At 50.4% G+C, this 13,810-nt stretch overlaps 1 protein-coding gene across 3 annotated transcripts in view; it reads left to right on the top strand.

Annotated features, from left to right (window-relative positions):
* Positions 1-13,810, top strand: part of Epb41l1 (erythrocyte membrane protein band 4.1 like 1) — a 128,998-nt gene that overhangs the window by 46,463 nt on the left and 68,725 nt on the right. The gene's annotated exons all lie outside the window — the stretch shown is intronic.

Genomic DNA, 13,810 nt, shown 5'->3' with positions numbered 1-13,810 from the left:
TTGTTGTTGTTGTTGTTGTTGATGCTTGTTTGCTTGTTTTTGGTGTGTGTGTATGTGTTTTTGGGAATCAAACCCAGGATCTTGTACTTCTAGACAAACTCTCTACCACTGGCCTATATCCCCAGGCCCCTTGTCACTAGTGTTTTTAATTATTGCTTTGAATATTAAATATTCTTGTGGGAAGAATCTATGCATTTTAAAAGTACAAAAATAAATTGGAGTCTACTAAAATTGAAGCCCTAAGATTTGGCTCCCTTTTTGTCCCAGTCAGCAGATAGTCTGAGGTGCAAGAAAAGGTTACCACAGCCAGAACTCGTGCCCCAAATGTGGAGGCTGGGAGCAGGCCCATAATGGAGGCCATGCAGGCTCAGAGTGGGCGCCATGCGGCCGACTCCATCTCCACGCTTCTTCTCCACCAGCCCCATGTGGATACAGTGGCCCCCAGAAGAGAAGCAAGCCAGCAGTCCCCTCCCTGGTGAGACAGGCCCAGCTGGAAGAGCCCAGAGGTGGAGAGAGTGGTGGCCCTGCAGGAGATCTTGTTGCTAGGAGACCCGAGGAGGCAGCAGGACCCATTGCCAGCGGTGGGAGGGAATGATGGTGGGTTGAAGTGGCGATGCAGGGCACGTGGCCCCAGATGGGCTTTTGTAGGATTCTGGGAGGAGATGATGGTGCAGCCATTGGGATCTTTGCCAGGAAGAGAAGAGTGGGGAGAAGAAGCAGAGACTCTGCAGAACCTTCTGTAGATCATGGGCTCAGGACAAGCTGTTCATTTCTTCCATTTAGCTTCTCATTGGTCAAAATCGCATGCGCACTGGCACCCCGAGTCCTAGTGTAACTCCCGCAAGCTGCATGGGCTACTGTGTTTGCTGGGCCCCAGTCAGCTTCTTCATCTGTAAGACCGGCTCCGTCCATCCCAAGACGTGATTGAAAATGTGCCTCACAGGGAGGAAGAGCCAGTGCAGATGTGAGGCCGTGCCACCGCGCCAGCCTGCCTCATAATTGCTTTTTTCCTTTGCTGTAGAATGAAGGCACTGGACTCCCTCTGGCAGGGATAGATTCACGGGCAGGGAGCCCTAGAGGGAGCTTCCACTGTGGGGGCTATGTCAGGAGATGATGGGGACCTGCTGGCCAGGCTCCCAATTAGTGGGACTCCAGGGAGTGCCTGAGAAGGGCAGCAAAGTTCAAAAGCAGAGGGGAACTTTGGGGACTGAAAAGGGGGGGGCTCTGTTGAGATTCTAGGAAGGATTTTGAATAGTTCTGGCCAGAGATGAGGGTGCCATTTCTCTAATTGCTCTTTCTCTAATGTAAATAATACATGTCCGTATGTCTACCACAAAATAAGCAGAACAAAGCCCAGAGAAGCAAAAATAAATGATCCCATTGTGATGGAAAACCTCTGGTAACATTTTTAAAAAATGTTGTATTTTAAAGCATGAGGACCTGAACTTGACCCTAGACCCTTGTTTAAAAAAATGCTAAGTGTGGTGGCATGCCCTTGTAATGCCAGCACTGAAGGTCCAGAGACCTTGGGGGCTTGCCGGTCTGCTTGGGGAGTCCCAAGCCATCAAGAAACTGTGGCTCAGACAGCAAAAGTGTCGTTGCCTGATGGCTGTTGCCCTTAGGTCTCCATGCACATGCATACAGGTATCCATACACACAGTATATATTTTTTAAAAAAGATTTGTGTGTGTGTGTGTGCGTGCATGTGTGCACATGCACAAACAAGTGTGTGCAAATATGTGTGTGTGTGTACATGTACACCCATGGGGGCTGGAAGGGGGCATCAGATCCCCAAGAGCTAGAGTTACCTGTAATTGTGAGCTGCCTGATGGAGGTAGGTACTGGGGACTGAACTCAGGTCTTCTGGAAGAGCAGCACCTGCTCTTAACCACTGAGCCACCTCTCCGGCCCAAGATAATTTTCTAAATTGAACATGATAGTTCAAGTTTGTAATCCCAGTTCTAGGGTGGCTGAGGCAGGAGGATTGCTTATTTGAAGCCAGCCTGGGCTACAGAGTATGATCCTGTCTCAAAAAAAAATTGTGACTTTTTCCATTTCTTTTTTGTACATATACACACTTTCAGTAGCATTTGGATCATATATTTGTGTTTTGTAGCTGCTTGATTTTTAACTCTGTGTTATAACCATAATTACATTTACATAGCAACACATAGATTTGCCTCATTTGTGTGTGTGATATGTGTGTGTGGTGCACATGTTCTGTGTGAATGTGTGGGAGGGTATATACACAAGTATGTGCGTATATGGAGGCCAGAGATTGACATTGCATGTCTTCCTCCAATCTTCCCCACCTTATTTTTGGAGTCAAGGTCTCTTCACTGAATCTGGAGCTCTCTGGTTGGCCACACTGTCTTGCCAGCAAATTCTGGGACTCTGCCTGTTTCTGCCCTGAGAGTGTCCAAATTGGTGGAGCTTCCCAAGGCTCGGCCCTTAATATCCAGACCACAGCAGAGTCATGGGTAGCAGGGAGAGAGGCAAGAGCAGCCGCCGCGAAGGGGCTCCTGACTAGCCTGGAAAGGCTAGGTAGCCATGCTGTGGGGTTGTCTGTGCAGTCCGCTGTGTTGGCTCACACTGGTCAAGGGAGAGTGTGGTTGCTCCTTGGTCCAGTCTGGCTGCTTCTTCTCACACCTGGTAGCCTTTTCCCTGCTGGGATCTGTGCCTTGCCTGCAGGATAAGCATGGTCATCAATCCAAGCCATCCATCCTAGAGGTTGGCGTGGCTTCCGTGGCCAGGTTAACACATTAGAGCATTCACGTGGTGGACAATGACCTGTGGGGGCTGATGGTGGCTGCTGTAACTCTGACAGTAGACCTGCCCCACGTCCTGTCTCTTGGCTTCTGAAAACAGCTCGTGTGTTTCAAGGCACTGTGCTACCAGGTGTCTGTCTGTTGGTACAGCCATTGGCTTGGTTCTTGGAGGGGGGTGAGGGAGAGGCAGAGTGAGTTGGGATGGAGGCAACATTGGGAGCCTCTTTATTGGTTGGCCTCCCAGCCAAGGGCTTGGAGTCGGGTGAGGATGAGAGGCAGGCTCTGCGCCTTCTGCTCGGCAGACCTGGGAACAATCTGTCTTTTCTTTGGGAAGCAGCAGAGTGGAAATGGTTTGTGTTCAGGACCCCATGCCCATTCTCCACTGAGACAGACAGACTCCAGGAGGAAAACATGGCAGTGGCCCACTGTACAATATTGTCCCGCCAAAGCCTCTTTCTAATTTTCCTCAGTGGAATCTTCACGTCAGGTAAAGATGAGAAAGTTTGAGGCCAGTATGGACTATAGTGTGATCCTGTCCCCCCTACCTTCCCCCCATATGTACATATCACATATGTAGTAGATATATATAGTGTAAATATAGGTATCTTTTGTTTTTCCAATGTGTGCATGCATAGAAAGTGTTCCTTTAAATTAAGATATGAATACAATACACAAGCGCGCGCACACACACATACACACATACATACACGCATGCACACAGAGAGAACAGACTTACCATGGTTCATCAGACACTGCCTGGGCCAATGTTTCTAAGTATTCATGGTCCCAGAGGGTGATCTATGCATGGGCTTCAAGAAGTCTCCTTTTGAGGTACAATAAAGACATGAGCGTAACCCTTGTCTGCTTGATGCCATGTGCATTTTCTAAGGGAAAATCCTGCAGTTTTCATTGTGTTTTCAAGAAAATCATGCTTCCTGAAAAGTTAAGATGTATGCTCCTTCAACCTGTTCATGTTGTAGGTGAGGAAACCAAATGCTTGTTCTTTTATTTATTGATTTGGTTCCTTGAGACAGTATCCTGGCTGTCCCACAACTGGCTGTAAACCAGGCTGACCTCGAACTTACAGAGATCCTCCTGCCTCTGCTTCTGTAGTGCTGGGTGCTACCATGGCTGATTGCTGATTCCTCTCCTTCCCTCCTTTTCTCATCCTTGTCTTTTTCTTCCTGAGACAGGGGCTGACTTTGTAGCCCAGGCTGGCCCTGTCTTCTTGTCTCTGCCTTCCAAGAAATGTCCGTTGAACATTTGCTTTAGTTGGACAATTACTTTTTCTTTTATCTTTTTTCTCTTTCTGAGATAGGATCTCACTATGTAGCTCTGACTGTCCTGAAACTCACTGTGTAGACCAGGTTGTCTTTGAACTCACAGAAATCTGCCTGCCTCTGCTTCCCAAGTTCTGGGATTAAAGGCATGTACCACTATGACCATCTTAGTTAGATGTTTTCTAAGATATGATATGTTACCTCTGTTTGTCCTTACAATAACCACTTAGAGTTGTAATAAGGAAATTGAGGCACAAACATTAATCACTCCTACTAAATGGCTGAGTAAGGACATGAAGTCAGGTCCTCTGACTTCAGAGACCAAGGTTGCCCTTGAGCTGTGGTGTGGCTCTGAGCGTCTATATCGCAGAGCTCAAATTTTAGCATCCATCATAATACAGGGAGCTGATGGGCACTCTTGAGCTGGCTTCTGATTCAGTAGGTCTGGGCGGATTCCTAGCATCCCACACCGGGAGTTCCAGGTGATTCTGCTGCTCCAGAAATGACACCTGGAAAACCAGCACCCTTCTGCTTACTGGTAGGGAGAAATTAGTGGAGAAGAGAGATATGATTCTTTTATTCCCTGTGTGTATGTGTAATGTGTATATATGTGTGTGTAATGTGTATTTGTGTATGTAATGTGTATGAGTGTGTATGTGTATAATGTGTATGTGTTTGTGTGTATATTGTGTGTTTGTGTGTAATGTGTGTGTAATGTATATACATGTGTAATGTATATATGTATGTGTGCATGTGTATAATGTGTATGTGTGTAATGTGTATGTATATATTTGTGTGGCGTGTATGTGCGTGTGTGTGTGTTTAATGTATGTGTGTGTTCATGGGCACATTCCTGCCACTACTTACATGTGGAGGTCAGAGGACAACCTCACATTTTGCCCCTCCCCCTTTCACCTCATTTGAGACAAAAGTCTGTCTTCGCTGTAATGTTTGCCAGGCTAACTTCCCCTCAGGCCCTGGGGATTCCTGTCTCCTCGTTCCATCCCTGATAGGTGCACTCTGGGATCATAGATATGCACATTACTGCAGTTACCGAAATACATGCCTCCATGCCTGGCTTTTGCTGGGGTCTGGGGGTCTGAATTCAGGTGGTCAGGCTTGCACAGCAAGCTCTCTGGTCCACCCAGCTCTCTTCCTTCTCACCCTAGAGGTGGCTCTTGATCTCCCCAGGACTACTGATGTTCCACTTTGGCTCCTGGCCTCTGCTACCCTCCAGTCTCTCCTCTCTCAGGTGCAAACCATCTCTGGTCACATCCCACATCTTCCTCAAGCCCTCTCACTCCACCCCTGTTGTCTCTGTCACTATGCCACAGAGATTTCTGTAGCGATGGACGGGTTCGGACTTTCAGAGTCTGGTGAGCACCCAGCGCACGTGGCTGTGGAGTTCGCATTTTGTCTCGTTTCCGCACAGATCACATGTGGCTAGACAGGGCTGGCAACCACTTGGAGTGTCAGTCAAGGCTCTGATTGGCACCATCTGCCTTTCCAGTCCTTGCCTCAACGCTCAGCATCCCAAGTGCTCCCGTGTGTGCCCAGTTTCCGGCGCCTCTCTTGTCCTTTCTCACCTCCCTGTTTTTATGCTAGCTTTTAATCCAGATTGTTCAGCCCTTAAAGCCTTTGACATCTGCTTTCCTCCCATTTCTTTCCCCTCCACGCTTCCCCATCATCATCATTTTCTTTGTACCTTTCCTGATTTCTGTATTCTGCTGCAATTGGCTGGTATCCTATTTTATTTTCTACTGAACTGTTAACTTTGAGATCATGTGACCGTTTCCTATAGCAAGCTCTCACTTCCCACTGTAGGTCCCTTCCAAGTATGTAGAGGATCTAGATAAATGCCACAGACTTTTGCACTGGAGCCCTGGGAAAGCAAAGATGAAAATGTGTCTTTCCTATCCTCAAGCTGCTTGAGACTCCTATCAGTCTGATCCATGCCCAGAGAACCACCGCTGCCAATGGTTATTTTGGGCAGGGAGATAAAAGTCACAGAGGGCCCTGTTGGCCAGGGGACTCCAAGCAGGAGCCGTTGAAGCAGAAGGCTGTGTTTACACACAGGCATTTTCTCTACCCAATCTGGCCCGGTACAAGTAGATGGGAACACCCAGACGTCGCCGCCTGGCTGCCTCAAAAGCTGGATTAAGTGGTGGTGCAGCGGCTGGTCTGGCCGTCTGGTCTCTGCAGATGGATGGATGAGGAGAAGGTTGCAAAGGCTGCAGCCCAGCGCCAGCTTGTGCAAACAGTATTGGCTGGGTGGTCCCAGGGTGGAGGCTGAGAGACAAGCACGTCCTTGAAGCAGAACAATGGGCAATGGGTGAATTGTTGGTCCTGGCTCAGTAGTTCATGGGGGTTTTCAGATCAGCTCTCACCTGAATGCAGAGAGACTGGAAAGAAACAAAGAGACGTCCTGCTGTTCTGAGACCCTAGTGCATAAGAGCATTTCACACCCCAAATCCCCAGCTCACAGAAAACATTTTTCAAAGAATTTTCTTTCTGGTGTGGTGGCGCACGCCTTTAATCCCAGCCCTTGGGAGGCAGAGGCAGGCGGATCTCTGTGAGTTTGAAGCCAGCCTGGTCTACGTAGTGAGTTCTAAGACAGAGTGAGACTGTCTCAAAACTAAAACCCAAACCCAAACCACCTCTCTAGAGCTGGGGAGACAGTTTAAAGATCCAAGTTAAATCTTCAAGATCCGTGCTTTTTGTCTGGTTTTTAAAATAGGCCCTGGCATGCTTGCAATCTCAGTGCCAGGGAGCCAGAGACTGGTAGATCCCTGAGGCTGTGAGAGATCCTGCTTTGAAAACAAACAAGATGGACAGCATCTTCAGAAGGACCGCCAAGACTGTCCTTTCTCTGTTACTGCATTCTTTCCCACACACACATCCACACACAATAAACTTCCTTATTGACCGGAACATAGATACAAAAAGTGCACTTAAGTGCATCACAAATTAGCACGCTCTTTGTCTCTTGTCTCAGCGTTCCCACGGTGTATTTGTGTTCAGCCAAAGGCGTGCAGGGTCACGAGGGGACAAGCACAAGCTCCAGGTTTAGGTACGTCTGTGGCTGAGTCTTGGTCCTCTATCCGTTAGCAGTGGAACACTGAGCTAGTGACTTCAGTCTCGTCCCCTGTAAAATCAAGGTGGATATGTAATTTCTGCCTTACAGGGTGGTGAGAGATTTAAGATGGAAAATGGAGGCAAATTGCTGGGCGCTGTGCCAGCCTGTAACTGGGGATCCTAACACTCTGCAAAAATGACGCTGATGGGTAGTGACGCTGAGTCCTCATCTCGCACCAGGACCACAGGCACACAGACAGCTTCTCTCCTACTGCCCCTCCCTCCTCACAGCCTCTGTGTGATGCTCTCTGAGATCTCCTCTGACTGCAAGGAGCCTGTGATGCCACCACAACAAAACCCCAGCTGACACTTCGGGCTCCGGATGGCAGGCTGGGTGGCAGTCTGTATCCAGTGGGAAGTCAGCCATATTTTTCATATTCAGGCCCCATAGCATGGTTTTCAGACTCCTAGAGGAGGGCAGATTTCCCACGCAGTGCCAGGAAGCATGGAGCCTCCAGAAGGAATTGTAGCCAAGGTGAAATTGAGATGGCAGAGCTCATCCTCCGGAGTGTCCTGACATTCTGGTGAACTCCTGACTTCCCTTGCTTCCTGACCTCTGACTCTGGGGTGAAGGTGATCATACTGCACTCAGATGAGCACCAAGTAGGACCCGCATGGTTTGAAAGATGCAAAGTGGCTTCTCTCAGAAAGCACATCAGGAGGTTAAGAGCTTTCTGCAAGTCACATGACCCAGGGCCAGTGGGCAGAGTGCTGGAAGGAGGGGAAGGCCAATGTTGTGTGTAGCTGTGGGGGGTTGTTGCAGGGAGGAGGGGGTGAGCAAGGACTTCCTGGGCACTGATGAGAAAGACCATGGGAAAGGGGTAGTTCATCCAGGCAGAGGAAAAGCACATGTGGAAGTAAGCTTGTGGCTGGGCTACTGTCCCCTGGGGACCCAGAACCATCAGTGCGACAGAGCCATTCTGAGGGGCTGAGACTGAAGCTGAGGCACCAAGGAGAGACCCAGCTGGTGGAGGTCTCGAGAGTCAAGCTGAAGTGAGTTCTTTGCCAGAGAGTGAGGTGCTGCTGCAGGCTCTTCACTTCGAAGGTGGGCAGAGCGTGTCCTTAGATGTGCCCCTTGGAGATCAGCCACGATAGTCAGATGTCCATGCCATGGGGATGGATGCCCAGCTCTGTCCAAGGCTTGGCGGTGGGTACCAAGATGGCAGCGGAGAGCAAGTTTCCTGTGTTGTCAGAGTGCCTCACTGACCACTGAGCCTGGAACTCAGAAGTGGACACAGGAGGAGACAAGCGGCAGGCAGAGAAGGCTTGCTGGGCTGGATGGGCCCTGGATGGAGGAAGCAGAGAGGGGGTGCAGGAGGGGAGGGCGGGGTGGCTTTCCTTGGAAGGAATGCACTCTTGAATATAAGGCTACTTACTGTAGTGGTAGTTGAGGGCTCTCACCTGTGGTAGGGGAGAGTGTCTGAGCTGCCTCCTTGGATAATGTCTTATCATCTTGTAGCAGTGCTAAGAGGATGTGCCGATAGCACCCTAGGTTCAGACAGGTCAAGGCTTTGCCAAGGTCTTGGAGCTCCTGTACTGGAGTGCCCACATCTCGTACCAACCCTTCACAGGGATACCTTCACTCTTCACCGCGCTACGCTAGCTATGGACGAGTTAGTGCTTTATACTTCCTGGCTGCCCTGCAGCTTGGGGCATCAGCGGCAATCTGCACCAGACTCTGTGTGGGAGCATGCGGTTCCCAATCTAGGCCAAGGTTCAAGGGGAGGTGAGACCCGCTGGGCACTGCATTTTGGGAGGGCTTCCTAGAGAAGTGGAGAGGAAAGAAGGTGGGGAGCAGCTAGCAGGGGAGGGTCCCTGCCACTCTGTGCTGTTGTCCATCTAACCCTGCTTTCTTCAGCTCAGACCCAGCCGTCCCGCAGTGGCATCCGTGAGTGCCAGCAGTGAGGGAGGGAGAGCAGCCTTGCCAGGCTGAGCTTCCCAAGCCCAAGGGACTCGCTGATTTGGAAAACTTGGCTCCAGTAGCTTCCTCCCTCTGGTCCAGCTCTGGGCTGCCTGGGGCTTAGCTCAGCCCACCCAGGCCCTGCTGCCCTCTGGGGCCAGAGCCGGATGTCTTACTGATCGCTTGCCCTGAAATACCCTCGTTGTGTGACCTCTGTTTTAATCCAGTGTGTCTTAGCTGCCCCCTCATCCAAGATACCTTTTCTCACCTCCAGGGACTCTGTTAGGACGTCGGAGTATCTAAGTCCATACTGACCAAAGGAAACAGAGTGTGAGCCACACATGGAAGTCATGCATACAATTAAGACAAAAAGCAGCTTGTGCGTGCTTTTAGTCCCAGCACTTGAGAAGCTGGAGTGGGAGGGTCCCTTGAGTCTAGGAGTTCAACTCCAGCCTGCTGGGCAGCATAGCAAGACTTTATGTCAAAACAACAACAAAAACTCGGAACAAAACAAAAAGAACCAAATTGGGTGTGATGGTGCACACCCTTAAACCCAGCTTGTGGGAGGCAGAGGGAGATGGGTCCCCGTGACTCTGAGACTAGCCTGGTTGGTCTAGGCACTGTGTTCAGTGGAAAGGCCTTGTCTCAAAACGATGAGGCGGAGAGCAACCTGATGTACTCCACATGCACTCACATCCATGTACATCCACATGTGCACATACTACATGCACACAAAGCCAGGACTGGCATTAAGCTTAGCTTAGATAATGTTGTCTAGCATGCCCAAGGTCCTGAATTGGATTCTTAGCAACACACACACACACACACACACACCCCAAATGACATTATTCTGATGAGATTTCATTTAATCAGATACATCTATAATTTTTAATTAATTAATTTTCTTTGCGCTAGTAACTAGGGCTAGCCTTGAAGTCCTGATTCTTCTGCCTCCATCTCTCAAGTGTTGGGAACCCATAGTAACATGCCTGGTCTCATAATATCAATACAAGAATGACTGGGATATATAACTTTCTCTTTAATTGTATTACACAGACTTCAAAATCCGCCATCTGTCTTATGTTTACTGCATGTTTCCATTTGTACATTCTGGGTAGTTGATAGCCACCTGCGGCCAGCGGCTCCCATGTTGATTAGCACAGACCTTAAAGGCCAGGAGGAGTCAGTCTGTGAGGGTCGGAGCTCCGGGTTTGGCATCAACTGGCTCTGGCGGTCACGTTCTAGCCGTGCCATGCGTGTCAGCAGGGTGAGCTTTGGCGTGCCATCAGTGCTCTGAGCCTCGGTCACTTCAGCTGGAAAGGGGATTAGTAATTTCAGGCTGGAGAATTGTCTCGGGGATTACTCACATGAATGTGTGTCTAGTGCCAGGCTCAGGGAAGGGCTCAGCGAGTGGCGGTGTGGTTAATCTGCCCTCCTCCGATGTGCTGGCGTGTGTGTTGTCCTCGTCCACTGGACCACTGTGAATTCAAGGGCACACTTCCTGGTTCTTCCTTCTCTGTGTCCGGGGATTGCCTCGGTGTAAGCGGCACTGCTGACTGAGGGAAAGCTGTGCTTCCAGCACTGAGAACGCCTCTCACCTCTCCCTGTTCCTGCAACTGACCAAGCAGCCCTGGGTGATGCAATCCCTAGGCCCCTAACTACCTTAGGTAGCTTTGGCAGGTTCTGCTTTGCTGGGGGCCTGAGTTCCTCGTCTGAAAGATCCACGGATGTTGGAGGAGTCCTGTTTGACTCTGGTGCAGTCTCTGACCCTCCAGTGGTCTTGGAGGCCTGGGGCTGATGCTGCGTGGTCTGCCTTCTCCCTGGGTCCTGGCTTTCATAGATCTTGGACTTTAATGCCTTCAAGTCCCCTTATTATTAAAATTTAAGAGAAAAGACTTTCTCCTCCTCCTTAGGCAGAGCAGGGAGAAAGTTCAAGCGCCCTGCCCTCCCTCTTCTGCAAGGCTCTGCTGAACTTCTATCACGGCATTAACAGATGTGTAGCAGGGAGTTCCTCTTAACTTACAAGTGATTAAACTGGGGCTCAGAGAGGTCAAACAGCTCGTGCAAGTTAAACAGAAGTGGGAAACAGAGCCAGCCAGGGCTGGAAGCCAACTAGTTCACATCTAAGGACACGGTGCCATAGGCTTTCTCACCAGGATCCCTGATGTTTCTCTATGGAGGCTTTCATGAGACATGGTGGTGTTGAATCAGTCCCATGCCTCAGTTTCCCTGCTTGGGGAGTGGAAGCAGAAAGTAACAGGATGTGATTTCAACGATGCCTGTAGAACCATGCATTCTTTAGTGTCCCCAATGCGGTCTCTTATTTGTGGTTTCTCTGGAGAAATTATGTGGGGGAAGTGGAAGGGCCCTGGTCCAGAGAGCCCACATTATTTGTAGAGTGACCTTGACCAAATCACTTCCCACTCTAGGCCTTGGCTACTTATTTCTAAATTGCGGGAGGGGAGTGACACTGTGTCAAAGGATGCTGTGAAATCAAGTACTTTGCAAACCGGAAAGCTAATAGGAATAGAAAACAATCACAGAAAATGATGATAAAAACAATAGAAATAGAAGCAAGCATCATTCTAGAAGCAGCCCAGTTTTCAGCATGTTGCCACTGAGCGGAAGTGAATTGGGCCCTTTGGGTATGAATCCAAAATGAAGTCTGGGAACATCCTGCTTTGGTCCTGAAGTAGCCTGGGTTTTCCTGGGAAAACGAGAGGCTCCATGTGGCTGATGAGGCTGGGAACCAGGCTCAGCCCCAGGGGAGGGCCGGGGGTGGTAGCAATGCCTGGGGAAGGGAGAGGGGGTGTCTGGGAAAGAGTTAAACTGTGAGGAATGGGAGGGCCTTGGCTTTGCAGCCTTGGGAGCCTGTGGTTGAGAAAGCAGAAGAGGAAAGGTTACTGTGGAAGCAAAATGCCGAGAGGCAGGCAGCGGAGGGAGGCTCTCTCCACAAATGTGCCCACGGAGCAGCGAGTTCCTCTGCTGTCACTCCTGAGCTTGGCAGATTGGTCCAGTAATGAATTCAAATAAACACTGAACTTAAATAGTGTATACTTTTAAGGGTAAGTGGTTTACCCAAAGGCCCTCCTCCTAAGGACCTGGGTGAGGTTTCCTGGGTGAGGGAGGCCAGGGGATAAGGTCTATCAGGGAGCACTTCCCACTTGGCTTGAGTGGATCTATTTTCCACCTCTTGTCTGGAGCTGGGTGTGCTAGTGTTATTCTGCAAGACTAGAATGTCACTCCTGAGTCTGGTGGACAGCAGACAGCAGCAAGGTCCTGGGAGCTACCTCTGGATGCACCAGATGAAGGGAAGGCCTGGTTGGTGGTAGGGCAAAGGGACAGAGCTGTGGCTGCCTTGAATTCCCTAAGGAATTTTGGGAGAGGTCATGGCCTACAGAGTTCCAGGTTTGGGGTTAGGATTTATGTTACCTGGAAGAGAGAGGTTGGGGAGGAGGTAGGTGTGGGACAAGCTGAGCAGAGGTGGCACACACACACACACACACACACACACACACACACACACACACAAGATAACACTGCCAACTGCAGTGTGTGGAGGAGGTAGATGACTGAGGGCTCAGACCACATCTGGGGGGCTTCACAGTTTCGGGATGTCCAGTACTATGGCACAGAGCAGTGGCCTGCACATAGTAGGTGTGCAAGATGGTTAGAAGGATGAAAGAAGGGATCCACACATTGTAGGTATGCAAGAGGATGAAAGAAGGGATCCACACATAGTAGGTATGCAAGGTGATTGGAAGAATGAAAGGAGGACTGAGCATGCCTGGTAATGTTTAGGGGTGAGGGTCACATGGGTTACTGTTGTAGACCCATGGAAGCAGTCTTTGGCGACCGTGTATGAGTTGTTTGAGTTGCTGCCAACTCTCCCAGGCCTTCCCCACAAAACTGGGGCCCAGAGACAGGTTTAGTTCAAATCTAATCCCTTCTTTCATGGTTTGCAAAGGAAAGCCTTGAGCACAGCAGCAACTGGCCAAGGGTACTTGCTGAACCAGTAGCAGAACTAGATTGGAACCCAGGCCCTCTATTTCCCAGAGTGCTCTGTGACTGCCAAAGGCTTGAATAAGAGGGAGGTGTCCTGGTGGAACTGGCTTTTTGAGTTCTAACAGCGCCGCGGGAGGGGAGGAGCAGGGTTTAGCTTGGCTTTGAGCCATGACCTCTGTGGCCCCTTCTTAGAACCTGGCTGCACACACCACGGTGTGCCCTTATATATAGTAAACATCTTTATGCAGGTCCAACCCCTACAGGATTCCTTCGCTGTTACACTAATGTCATGGTCACAGAGGCATGTACTGGGGCACACACACACCCAGGAGACACTCAAGCAGGGATGATTCCCGGAAGGCAGTTGCCATGCGGATTCCCTAGTGGGAGAGGAACGCTACATCCCTGGCGGGTTGTGCCCCGCACTGGGCTGCAGGGGAGTGAAGGAGATCCGACTCCGTGGGATGGGAGGCCCGCAGAGGCTGAGTCACCTCTTCTGAGTCAGGGATCCTCCTTCTTCTTCTCCCCTCCCCCTCCTTCTCTCCCTGAGCCCCCACTAGGGCTTGGCCCAGCGAGCCCGCGAGCTAGCGAGCGAGGAGACCGGCTGTCCAGGGCCCGGGTGGAGACGGCCACCTCGGCCCGCAGTGGACCGCGGGTGGCTGGGACAGGAGAAAGGGCGGGGGAGGCAAGGCAGGCTGTCGAGGAGGCGGAGGCAGGGGTTG

This window comes from Microtus ochrogaster, linkage group LG8 (genome assembly GCF_000317375.1).
Source record: "Microtus ochrogaster isolate Prairie Vole_2 linkage group LG8, MicOch1.0, whole genome shotgun sequence".
Lineage (NCBI taxonomy): Eukaryota > Metazoa > Chordata > Mammalia > Rodentia > Cricetidae > Microtus > Microtus ochrogaster.
Note: the sequence above shows the minus strand (reverse complement) of the source record. Positions and strands in the feature narration are given on the sequence as shown.